The sequence below is a fragment of the Sarcophilus harrisii genome, chromosome X, assembly GCF_902635505.1.
Source record: "Sarcophilus harrisii chromosome X, mSarHar1.11, whole genome shotgun sequence".
Taxonomy (NCBI): domain Eukaryota; kingdom Metazoa; phylum Chordata; class Mammalia; order Dasyuromorphia; family Dasyuridae; genus Sarcophilus; species Sarcophilus harrisii.
Window position 1 is genome coordinate 45,636,351 of NC_045432.1, and position 10,459 is coordinate 45,646,809.

Here is a 10,459-nt window from a genome sequence, read left to right on the forward strand (position 1 = left end):
AAGATGTTTGCCTCTGCAATAGAGGAGGTCCGAAGTAGACTCCATATTGAAGAGGAACTTCCTATTCATTGTGAATCAATAAAACAACTTGTCACTCGTGGATATTCCACTATACAGAGAATCAAAGAGGATTGTATATGAGACTGAACCTCAGTTACAGTTTTAAATATCTACTGAATATTATATTGTAGTAACAATACTGCCCTATTTTCTCTGCCTCAAGCTTTTACCTGAAACAAAGGCCCATCGTTTTAACATTAGTTTTTTGTCCAGTGCTGTTGTATGAATATGAGTCATGAAATATCAAAACTCCAGATAACCTAAATTGAAGATCGCCCAAACGGAAATGCAGAAGCATATAGTGAACATAAACTGGTTAGATTACATTTTAAAAGAAGAATTATACAAGAGAAGTGGTGTCAAAGATTTAATAACAGAAATATTTGAAAGGAAAAAATATGATGGATCAATCATAATTATGAAATTAAGGGGTACTCTATGAATAGCCATGTATTCCATTTGTATCTAGACAAAGTTAAGAGAATGAAAGGAAGGCCGCAGCAGTGTTGTTAATTAATAAGAGGATATGGAGAAAGGATACAGAGGATAGGCAGGCATGAATGGGTTGCTATCCACATGATACTCCTATTATATCGAAATGATAGTAGTATCTAAATTAAAGGGATATCTAAATGAAAGATCACAGTTCCATTGGAATATTAGAGTACACTATTTACAAAATTAAAAATTATTCAATTCAACAAACATATATTAAATGTGTTTTATATGTAAAACATTGTGTTAGATATTAAGAACACAAAAACAGAGTTGAAACATTGCCTGCCTTCAAAGAACTTATGGTCTACTTTGTGAAATACCATATATACTAATAAATGTTTGATATAAGCTAGGGAGTAATGAGGGCAAAGGAAAAATCTAAGAGCAATGCTTTAGGAAAATTTAAGGAAAGACAGGAAGACTTCCAACTGGAGAATATTAGGAAGGATCCAAAAAGACTTCATAGAAGCAGCTAAAGTAAGCCTTGAAGAGAACTATTCTGAAAAGTGGAGACGTGGAATCATGGGGAAATATTCTCATTCTCTCTCCCTCTCCCTCCCTCTCTCCTTTTTCCTTTCCCTCTCTCCCCCCCACTCTCTTTCTCTCTTCTCTGTCTCAATCTCTGTATTTCTCTCCTTCTCCTCCTCCTCTTCCTCCTCCTTCTCTTTCTCCTCCTTTTTTTCTTCCCCCTCAATTGATGTCTTATAGCTATCTATATGGGTATCTATCTCAATATAAATATATCTCCCTTTATATAGAAAAATCATCTTTCTGTCTCTTTCCCTCCTCTTCTCCCTCAAGTGATATCTATATAATCTATGTAAATAGCTATCTAAATGGGTAGCTATCGCAATATAAATATATCTCCCTCTAGAGAAATTCTGTCTCTCTGTATGTCTCTGTCTCTCTCTGTCTCTCTGTCTCTCTGTCTCTCTCTCTCTGTCTTTCTGTCTCTCTCTGTCTGTCTCTCCTTTTTCTCCCTTTCTGAGTTGCTGCTGGGCCCAGGGAGACTGGAGCACTGTTTCTACCCTGTTCTCTACCAAGGGCCACCTCTATATTAAACCCCTGCCAGTTCTGGGGGAGCCTGATTTCTTAAAATACGGATCAGACTTCTCTTTTTACTTGATTTAGCTCATTATACCCTCTATCCCACTTCCTGATGGCCTAGGAAAGTTACAGTTTAGTTTTAGGCTTGTGTCTAGAGTCTCATCAAAAAGAGAAATAAAGAGCACTCAGTATACAATATAAATCTCAGGTACGGGCCATATATTTATTTCCTACACTCAAAGGAAATACTGACAGGACACCCAAGTAATGTAGTGCACAGAGCACTAGGCCTGGTACCAGAAAGACCTGAGTACAAATCTGAGTTCAAACACTTTCTAACTATGTGACGCTGGGCAAGTCACTTAATCTATATTTGCTTCAGTTTGTAAAACGGGGATAATAATAGCACCTACTTCCCAGGGTGAGTGTGAAGATCAAATGAGATAATGATTATAAAGAGTTTAGCATAGTGCCTGGCACATATTAAGAGGTATATGTAAATGTTAGCTATTAACTAAAAAACACGAAAATCTCCCAGTCCTCATTGATAAACCTAAAGCAATTAAATGATTGCTTCATCATCCTTAAAGTGTTTCAGTGTTGAGTTATACTTGGCAGTCAGAAGTAGCCAGAAAATTCCCCGAATTAACATCCAAGGTCAGCTTGAAGCCAGTACAGAAGCTGTGTCCCTGTCCTGTTACGTGTATAAGTATTTATATGCATACATATAGGTGCAAGAATGAATAGTGTGAAGAAGGGACTGATGAGTTTGTTTGTTTTTGAACAAACAGTCCATTTTTGAATCCTCTCTAGAAAGCTGGGTGACATAATTTGAATGTGGTCTAATTTTTTCTCCTTTGGTGTTTTCTTCTTGAGTTACTTTTTTCTAATCTAATTTCATCTACTATTAGGTTTTCATTCAACAAAGGCCTCTGTAGGGCTGAACTTCAAAAATATTTCATTATTTAAAAGAAATAGTCTTCTTTACCAGACAGGTTTCCCTAAGCTCTCACTCACAAGACCATAAAGAATTCTGAGTTACCACAATTTGAACAAAGCATCTTGTAATCAACCAACAGAAGACAGCAGAGAATTTCTTTTTCCTCTGAAGATTGTGACTGAACATTTTTCTTAGAAAAACAAACTGAAAGAAAATTGATCAATATTTCCTATAGGTTAATAAAACTGTTTACTATATAGCACAAAAAAAGAATTCAAAGCTATAATTTCCATTATTCACCATCTGAAAGTCAAGAGCTTTGCTGAATACTATCTAAAAAGTTTTCCAATCCATGCCCCTGAGGATGAATCAGAGAATGAAAGCCCTCTCAGAGACTACTGCATGTCCTGAAGTCATGGCCCTGTTTCTTGAGTCTGTCTCAGAAGATTCATGGGATGAGAAATTCTAAAACATTACACTGTTAGCACAGCAAGAAAGGCAGGGCTGCTGAGCTGTGGCAGAGATGAGGTAGTGTTGCAGGCATTACTCTGACAGCCCACTAGTATCTCTTCCACAGTGGGATTATCTGCAATCAACCCTTAAAAGAAATTTACTGAGGCTGCCAGAGACCAGCCCTTGGGATGCTTCTTGTGCAAGTCATTTCTGTGTTAGAGGAGGGGAAAAAAGAGACAAGTGGGAACTTGTCATGGTAGAACAATGTGGCCATGGAGTTTGGATATTCTAAAATGTGTTTTCCTGTGTTTGACTGTGTTTCTCTGGTGTTTTTTCTATGTTCCCTAGGGGATTTTTTTTTTGTTCTGGGACATGATGCTAAACTAACAATGGCCTGAAGTGTAGGGGAAGACCAAAAGGTATGATAGTGATGAAATTATGTCACAGAGATACCATGTCGTTCATATTAAGTTGTTATCTGTTATTTAGTATCTTGTATGTTGGTATATGAAGTTGAGAGACGCCTGTAATCAGTAGCTGTGGGACTCTAACAATAAAATTAATTAGGCTAGGGCAAAACTCAGAATGGTCCCCCGAATGAGGTCATTTACCAGGGAAACTCCATCAATATAACTGAACCTCCTTGGAGAGCTCTTGGTGGATTCTACCTGAGGATGATCCTTGACTTTCCTCCTTTGATTCTGGTCTAATTTCTTGATCCTGACTCTGTCTATGCCTTTTGGACACTAAATCATTTACCTTTTCTCCTTCAGTAAAGAACTCATTCCTGACTTAACTGACCTTGAACCTTAACTTTACATGACTATAAAATATATGCTGCCTTTCTGAATAACAAGTCCCATTTCTTCACCCACTCCACTTAGTCAAGTAGAATATACTCATCTCACTTCAGGCAAGAAAGACATGTCCTGGGGAACACTTCAATGCCTTAAACTTTTTGTTGATAGGATGTGTTTTTTCTAACCTGGCCGAATAATATTAGTTAAATAATACTCAGAGCTGGCAAACCTCCTTTTAAGCATATTTCAAATAAGTTCTACATAGTCATAATAATAAATGGCATTTACATACCACCTTACATAGATTATCTCTTCTGATCCTCACTACCATATTATGAAACCAAGGCCACTGGTATTTGGATCCCTATTTTACTGGTGAGGGAACTGAGACTCAGGGGGATTATGATGTGCCATAGCTAGTGAACATCAGAGGCAGATGTACGCAGGTATTTCTGATTCCAAGGCAATTGTCTTTCGATTAGATCATGCCGCCTCTGAGACGACTTCAACCTGTATCATCCAATAACTATCAAGGGGAAGTAATGGAGAAAGACAATTTGCTTTAAGCCATGGTTATTTTTATTTTGTTTTAAGAAATCAGTCATCTCAAATGTTAAAGTTAATTACTTGCTTTCTGATTTCTGTTGGTACCTTCTGTGGATGGAAAAGAAATTTGGGAGTATAATACTGTGAAATCTGGGATACTGTGGTGAGATTTCCCATAGTCATCATTTAAAATCTATCTCCAATAATAGGAAGGCTACTGCTTAATCTTTTAGGAAATCATCCCTTCTTGCCATCAGTTTATTTTTTTAATCTCATAATGGGAGAAGCTTTTTACAATCTAACTACTTTTCCACTTATTTAGACAGACTTAAAATTGTTGGGCAATTTACTCCCAAAGATATTTTCCTGAAGTGTAATTTCCTTTTCATTGACTTAAAAATTGTTGTATGGATAGAAGAAAAATCCAGAAAGCAAGAGCTGCCACAGCAGGACCATCAGAAAAATCCGATTCACCAGTGGATTATATTCATGGAGGATCTTCTCAATCCTCTCTTTATATATTAGGAAATGGGTGTTCCTTAAGTACAGATGAAGAGAGGAACCTTTATTAAATAAAAATCATAGAATCCCAATATATCAGAGACATAAGAAATCTCAGAAGCTAATTAGTCTAACATATCTGTAAAAGATTCCCTGCTGCAGCATTACTCATGAGGTGGCCATCCAGAGTTGGCCTGAAGCTCTCTAGTGATATGGAGTCTACTCCCTCCCAGAAGGCCCATTCCATTGGAGGATAATTCTGATTGATAGTATGTTGCTCCACACATCAAGTCTAAATTGTTCACTATGTATCTTCTACTCATTTCCCCTAGTTCTCCTCTCTGAAGTCAAGCAGAATGAGTCGTATCTCTTTCCTATATGATTCCTTTTTCTGAAAGGACTTGTGGCTGTGGCCTAGAATCATGGATCCTCAGAACTAGAGGGATTTCAGTGGGCATCATAACCAGTTGAACAGGAATCTCCTCTACAAAATTCCTGAGAAATTGTCATGGAACCTTTGCTGGAAAAACACTCTCAGCAGAAACCTAAGAATTCTCCCCCTTTGCTGAGGTTGGCCTCAATAAAAAGCCCACAAAACTTTCTGCTGCCTTTTTGGTTATTTACCAAAACATACCACCTCCCTGGGATGGCTATAACATGTACTTGTGGTGGAATGACCGAGCAGAACAGATGGCCTCCTAAACATGTCCTTTGCTGTCTGAAAAGTGATTTCCCTGTCACCGGCAAAGGTCCTCCAAGTGATGACTGTTGAGCAAGATAAGAGATATGTATATTTCTCTGCTGTTCTGAATAGTGTTGTGTCTCTAAACTATTACTTTTGTAACTGATGGAGGTCAGTCCTATCTTTGCCACTATTTTCCCTGGATAGTGACACTTATCCTTACAGAGACTGATTCTACTAGCTGGTTTGGTATTCTATCCTATTGTCCTACCCATGCTAGCCTATGGGGAGAGGATTGACTCTCAAAGACAGTTGCTGTGGACCTTAGGATCACATGATCACGATTTTCAAGCTGGAGGAGAACTTAGGGGAAATCAAGTCAAATTTGTTTATTTTAAAGATGTGGAAACTGAGGTCTGGTGAGGTGAAGGGATTTGTCCAGAGTCACACATGTAATAAACACCTGGGGCCAGATTTTTATGTACATCTTCCTGAGTCCAAGTTGTATGAGCTATCCATTCTAGACACTGCTTCTGTTGGATTATCTTTCCTCTGAGGAGTTCCTTCACAACCTGCAGATATGAGCAGTGCAACAATGCAAGCAGCTTCTCCGCTCTCCAGATGGAGATGAAGCTGTGCCATCTTCTCTGTTCATCCTACCTTTCCAGATTTATCTCGTATTACTCCCCTGCACATATTCCATGTTCCAACAAAACTGCCCTACTTTCTACCTCTCCTACCTCACATCGCGTGCTTTCTTGCTTCTGTGCCTTTGGTCACTTTGTTTCTCATCTCTTGAATGCATTTCTTCTCCTCGCTTGGTACCGATGGAATACTTTGCCTGCCCTTTAAAGCCCAATTCAAATGTCACTGCCTCCACGAAGCCTTCCTTTCTCTTCTATGTTGATATTGCCTTTATTACTACATATACTCTTTTGCTACCTTGCAGGAAAATAACTAATATTGTGTACTCGAGCCATTTGCATCCTACTTGAATGCCTTATCGTGGTATGAATATAACTGTTCTTGGGAACTGTGCCAGTACGTTCTCCTAAGTGGGGAAGACTTCCCTTCTATGCCCAGTGATAGAATGTTTCTGTGTTTGTTTTTGCCTTTCTTTGTATCCCCAGTGCTTAGCATAGTTCCTGATACATAGTAGCATTCGATAAAAATGTTGTTGACTGACTGTCATAATGGGACCAAACTAGCTCCCTATCACCAGAACTATGGCTCCCATGTAATAAACTTATTTGTTCTAATGACTCATGGGAACCACCTACTTCTGGACTTGCCATCTTCATTGGTTCAGGGAGTAGCCACCTCCACACATTCACTGAACTACTGAAGAACATGGTCATTTCTGTCTGTGTCATATTTCCATATTAGCCTGATGAACCCCATTAAGACATCAAGTTAGTCATTGGTCTTTCTATGTCTTCTGTCATGTCCAGAACTTATTCAGTGTTTGTTGAACTATGAATCTAAATGAATCATAAACAGCAAATATACAGAATTCATATAAGCATAGGAAGCTTTGCATGGACTGAACCAAAGCAAAGAATGCAGAAACTGCAGATTACAACGCTATAAATGAAAATAATCCTAGAAGTGAGAGGAACCTGGATTGAAAGACGGTGCTCAATATTGATGCTGGTGGAGAGAGAATAACATGCACCTCTTTCCTCTCAGTATAGGATTCTACACATGCCAAATGTTGCATATGCTGACAGGTAGGGTTACTCTGCCTGTCAGTTTTCCTTGACTGTTGAGATTAATCAAGTAGGAAAGTAGATAGAATGCCAGGCCTGGAGTCGGGAAGATGAATCTTCCCGAGTTCAAATCTGGCCTCACACACAGGAAATGGTAACCCACAGTAGCATTTTACCAAGAAAACCCAAATGGAGTCACCAAGAATTGGACACAACTGAAAAACTGCCTGAACTGCAATGATGGTTTTATTGGATGGGATGGGAAGAATGGATTATAATAGTTCAGCATATTTCTGGATTGGAAAAAAACCCACCAAAAGGCATCTATAACCTGTTCTTGAAATGTAAAAGCAAAAAAAAAAAATACGATGCAGAAAATTGTCAGTCTGATGGCTAAAGTTTAAAAAGGTTTTGGAAGATCATAAGACTGGGTGAATGTCTTGAAGTCATATTCAGTAACTAAATTTTAAAGCTTAGATTCATAAAGCCTTGGCAAGAGCTTCTCCTATTTTTGTTAATTAACAGTTATACAAGGTTAGAAAATGTAACAAAAGGTGCACCTACAATGGTCTCTTGCTCTAAAAGAAGAAATTAGTTTGGAAAAAAGTCATGAAAACTCCATAAGGGGAAAATTTCATATCTAATCTCCATGGTAACAAAGTACTGGAAAAATTTGTGATTAAGTGGCTCTCAGCTTAAAAGGTAAATGGTGTTTGGGTCTCTTTTAAGCTCATTGTTAAATATTATTTTAAAGATATCTCCAACTTATTAGAGATCCTACTTTTATCATTTATTAAAATTTGTAGCAGTAACAGAATAGAACAAGCCTAGAATGTAAGACTGGGAAAAAAAGGGAGAGACTCAAATGACATTTTTAGCATAATATAAATATGGCATATTATGTTACAGATTTTCAGTATTTTATTTTTTATTCAATTCACTACTCATTTTTGATGTCATCTTTTCTTCAACCAACTGTTTTAACAGTTTTATTCATGACTAAAAGTTCTGTATGAATTACATTACCACTCACAGCTCCTCTGAGTGAATTTCTCTTTTGTATTTCAGTTATCAGATCTCCAGATATATGTTTTGACTCTCATACCACCTAGACAGTTTCATCCCCCAAATCCAGAATTTTCCACAGCATGGTTGAATATATAGAGGGAGTCAAAAATTACATTAAAAAGCAGTATTCTTCTAATTAATATCAATTCTCGGAGTGCAAAAAATCCATTTATAGACTTCTAGAAGAGATTAATTTCAGTTTATTTAAAAAAAACTGAAAGTGAAGGTTGCTTGACCACAAAGCAGGTCATAATGGCCTAGTAGAAGGTGCCTTGAATTTGGAGTCAAGAGATTTGGTTTTGAATCCCACTTCAAAGACTTCATTCACTTGTTCACAAAACATTGATTACTGTAGTCTACTATATACTGGGCCATGGAGATAAAAAAATGCCTAAATTGCTCTAGGACCTTACTTACCTTTTATTAGCTAGAATATAACATGTGTATAAGTATATAAGAAGTGATATATAAAGACAAAACTCAGGGTGGATTGTGTGTGTGTGTGTGTGTGTGTGTGTGTGTGTATGAGTATGTGTGTGTATATGGTCATGGTGATGAAGATGATGATGATGATTACTATCCTCATGAATTTGAAAGATTGTCATATTCAGGAGAGACTTGTTGCATTTAGCCCCAGAGAGCATCCAGCAACAGTGGATTAAAATTGCCCAGAGGACAATTTTGACTTGATGTCAAAAAACCTTTCTAAGAGTTACAGCTGTCTAAAAGCAGAATGGGTCACCACAGGAGATGACAGACCTCCTAAGAGGTCTTCAAGCAGGAACTAGATGGGTACTTGTCTAGTATGTTACAGAAGGGATTGGGGAAGGAAGGTGATGCTGGTGGATTAGACTAGTGATTCTTCATGTTTGGGAGTGTTGTGGACCCATTTGGCAAATCTACTAAAATCTATGAACCCCCTTCTCAGAATAATGTTTGTAAATGAATAAAATAAAATCCCTAGAATCACAAAGGAAAGCATAGGTTAGTAAATACATAAAAATGTATTTTAATAAAAAATACATTAAAAAAAGATGTATTTTTTTCCCTATCTAACTTTACAGATCCCTTGAAATCTACACACAGACTTCTTGTGTTCTGTTGACTACAATCAACAAGCTAACAAGCATTTATTACGTACCTACTATTTGCCAGACACAATGCTAAGTCAGGGTGATACAAAGAAAAGCAAAAGACAGTCTCTGCTTTCGAAGAGTTGCTAGTCTACCATGGGAGACAAGATGCAAATATCTGTATACAAACAACATATATGTAGGATAAAAGGAAGGCAGGGAAAAGGAGGTTAAGAACCTCTCTGTTTACTAGAAAACAGTTTGGCAGAAACTATGGCCCAACATTTCATACCATAAACCAAGATAGGGTCAAAATGAGAACATAATTTAGACAAAAAGACTGCTTCCATAAGAAAATTAGAGAAGCCTATGATAATTCATAATCTATGAATAAGAGAAGAATTGATAACTAAGCAAGATAGAGAGTATTACAAAAGATAAGATGGATCCCTTAGTTTGTATTGAATTAAAAAGATTTGCCAAGAAAACCAAAACCAATGCAGCCAAGATTAGAGAGAAAATAGAAAGCTGGGGGAAATGTTTATAGCAAGTATCTCTGATAAAGTCCTCAAATATTTAAAGAACTGGATCAAATTTATAAGATTACAAGTTGTTCTTCAAGGTGGCTGGACCTGGAGTTGGGAAGATTTATCTTCATGAGTTCAAATGTAGCTTCAAACACCTAATACTTAGTTAACCTTGGGCAAGTCGCTTGACCCTGTTTACCTTCATTTACTCATCTGTAAAATGAGCTGGAGAAAGAAATGGCAAACCATTTCAGTATCTTTGCTATTGAACAACAACAACAAAGAATATGAACAGGGATTTTTCATTTAAAGAAATCAGCTATCTATAGTCAGATGAAAAAGTGCACTAAATCACTATTGATTAGAGAAATGCAAATTATAAGAATTTGGAGGTGCCACTTCATACCTATTAGAGGGGTTAATATGACAGAAAAGGAAAACGATCAATGTTGGAGAAGATGGGAGAAAACTGGGACACTAATGCATTGTTGGTGGAGTTGTGCATTGATCCAGCCATTCTTGAGAGCAATTTGGAACTACATCCAAAGGGCTTAT